This window comes from Primulina huaijiensis, chromosome 2, assembly GCF_012295235.1.
Source record: "Primulina huaijiensis isolate GDHJ02 chromosome 2, ASM1229523v2, whole genome shotgun sequence".
NCBI classification, from domain to species: Eukaryota; Viridiplantae; Streptophyta; class Magnoliopsida; order Lamiales; family Gesneriaceae; genus Primulina; species Primulina huaijiensis.
This window is the reverse complement of record NC_133307.1, coordinates 3,020,157-3,023,737: the sequence shown is the minus strand read 5'-3', so window position 1 is coordinate 3,023,737 and position 3,581 is coordinate 3,020,157.

Below are 3,581 nucleotides of genomic sequence, written 5' to 3'. Positions count from 1 at the left end.
ACAAATTGCATGTAATAAAAAAAATGTGTTAATATGTAATCACTATATCTCAAATTTTTTAAATTTTCTTGCCAAATATTCTAAAAAATCAAGCCAACCAACGAATAATTAACTTATAACATATTACAAAATATGTGGCTTCATGGTCCATTTGTGGCGTTTGTCATCCATTTGCATTATATATATTTAATTTGTTATAAATATAAATATGGTGGGGACAAAATAAATAGTTCTTGACAAATTAATTTGGGACAACATTAAATATTGAACAAACATTGAAATTATTGTCCCCGTTCACGTGGGCTATTTCAATTGTTCAATAGAGAAATCCTCAAAATACATCTTATCCACATGTTAGTGGGAGAAAATAAGTACAAGATGGAGAAAAAAAACACCAAGTGTATTTAATATTTACACGAATATTGTTTTTAATTATATATATATATATATGGTTGAAAATTAATATTTTAATATTGAATATTTGAATATTGAATGTTAAATATTTGAATGTTGAAAATAAGGTAAAATTAGGTGTTGAATATTGAAATTTGTGTGTGATGATGAAGGTAATGATGTAATTTATTTTTTGAATTATTTGTAAAAATTTTCTATAAATAGATCTCTCATTTGTGAAGAAAATCACAATTGAGTTGAGAGAAAAATATTATAAAGTGTGTAGTGTGATAATTTTGAAAGTTTGAGATTTTTACTTTTTACCGTAAATTTTTACTTTTTCACAACACGTTATCAGCACGAAGCTCTAAAAGTCCTCCATATTTTTCCAAGCTCCAAAACAGAAGAAAAAGGTAACAAAAGTAATAATATTTATTTTACTGTTTATTTATTTATTGTGTATATACTTAATATATAATATAATGTTATAATAAAATAAATTTTTCAAAAACTTGTTATAAATCCTGGGAGGATGTTAAGACGACATCCCACACTCCCGGTAAGGGATACGACAAGTATAAAAGTCTATAAGGTTTTTAAACAAAATATCTTATGACACCTCATTATAATATTGTGATATGATATACATAATTATTTAAAACATTACTAATATTATATACACCATATTATTACCATAAAATTATACAAATACATACATTTATTTTCTTGTACACCAACGGTCATAAACGGTAACAAAACGGCTAGTTTTTGCCCTATAAATATGATCTCACAAACATATTCAATCACTCCAACTTTCTCTTCTTCTCTAAAATTATTCTTCATCAAATTTTTGAAGAAAAAAGAAGATGGCTTTCACAAAGTTATTTTTAATTATTTTGGTTATAATACTCACGAATCTTATACTTATCGGTAAATATCCTCCTCGTGTGTTTTTTTTTATTTTTACGAATGCTTGTATTTGTTGTTTATCCATTACTTTGTATTGTAATATTCATTAACTAATAAAATGCATCGTAATTTTTTTTAGTACCACCATGTCGAACTTGGCAAAGCTCGAATTCATTGCTCTTGATATTACGGGGAAAAATTATATGTCATGGACTCTCGATGTAGAAATGCATCTTGAGTCATTAGGTCGAAATGAGACCATAAAAGAAAATGGCATATGCACATCACAAGAAAAGGCAAGAGCCATGATATTTTTGCGTCGACATCTCGATGACGGATTAAAATGTGAATATCTGATTGAAACAAATCCTATGATTTTGTGGAAGGGATTAAAAGAAAGATTCGAACATATAAGGGAAGTTATACTTCCGACCGCCCGGGATGAATGCAATACGTTGAGATTCCAAGATTTTAAGAAAATCAGTGATTACAATTCAGCGATGTATCGAATAATCTCGCAGCTAAAATTTTGTGGACATGAGGTTACAGAATCGGAAATGCTTGAAAAAACCTTTTTCACGTTTCACGCATCAAATATAACTCTACAACAACAATATAGAGTGAGTGGATTTGCGAGATATTCTGAACTCATCGCCTGTTTTCTCGTGACGGAAAAGAATAATGAGCTGTTAATGAGAAATCATCAGGCACGACCCACTGGTTCAACGGCATTTCCTGAAGTAAATGTCGTAAGCAAAAATGAATGTAAACCTGAAAACCAAAATCATAGTTATAGACAAGATTTTGGTCGAGGACAAAATCGAGGTCGTGGTCGTGGTCGTGGACGTGGACGTGGAAGTGGTCGTGGTCGTGGACGCGGCCGTGTTTTTGAATATAATCGATATAGTTATTTCTATAACTCATCTCAAAAGAGCGTCCCAAACCATCCACCGAAAAGGCATCATGAGAATATGAGTGTTAATGAGAATCACTCAAAAAGATTTGAAAGTTCTTGTTTCAGATGTGGTACTCCAGGACATTGGTCCCGTATTTGTCGAGCCCCTGAGCACCTTTGTAAAATTTATAAAGAATCATTAAAGGGGAAAGAAAAGGAGACCAATTTTACTGAACACAATGAACCTTTGAATAATTCAACTCATTTTGATGGTGATTTTCTGATTGATTTCTCAGACAATGACCAATTTGCTGGTGGAATAGATATGTAAAAAAATTTTATTTTTCCATGTACTTGTATGATAATATTTTATCGTGTGTTAAATTTTTAAATATGTATTGTATTGTATTTTATTTTTATAAATGTATTGTCAGTAATTTTATTTCATTGCACATTTTTTTTTGAAGTTCAAATGTGGAAAATGCTATGAACCAAGCTGAAGTTTGCATACCTGATAGTGGTACAACGCACACTATCCTCCGAGATAAAAGATATTTCTTGGAACTAAAACCAACAAAAACAACGGTGAATACAATATCAGGTCCTGTAGACTTGATTAAAGGATGTGGTAAAGCACAATTTTTGTTACCTAATGGTACAAAATTTTTGATCAATGATGCTTTATATTCACCACAATCGAAAAGAAATTTGTTGAGTTTTAATGATATATATTCCCATGGGTATGATACTCAAACAATGAATGAAGGGAATGAGAAATATATGTGTCTTACCACATATAAATCAGGAAAGAAATATGTGATTGAAAAACTACCAATGCTCCCTACTGGATTGCATTATACACATATACGTCCCATTGAATCAAACATGGTAGTTGATAATTCTTCAATATTAACCAATTGGCATGATCGATTAGGACATCCTGGTTCAACAATGATGCGAAGAATTATAGAAAATACACATGGTCATCCGTTGAAAGACCAGAAGATCTTTCAGAATAATAAGTTTCAAATGTAAAACATGTTCTCTTGGAAAACTTATTATAAGACATCACCAGCCAAAGACCAAACTGAATCACCAATGTTTCTTGAACGTATTTAGGGTGATATTTGTGGACCAATTCATCCACCATGTGGACCATTCAGATACTTTATGGTATTGATTGATGTATCCAGCAGATGGTCACATGTATGTCTATTGTCAACTCGAAATGTTGCATTTGCAAGATTACTTGCTCAAATAATAAAATTGAGGAATCAATTTCTCGATTATACAATCAAGAAAATTAGACTTGATAATGCTGGTGAATTTACTTCCCAGACTTTCAATGATTATTGTATGTCTATGGGAATCATTGTTGAGCATC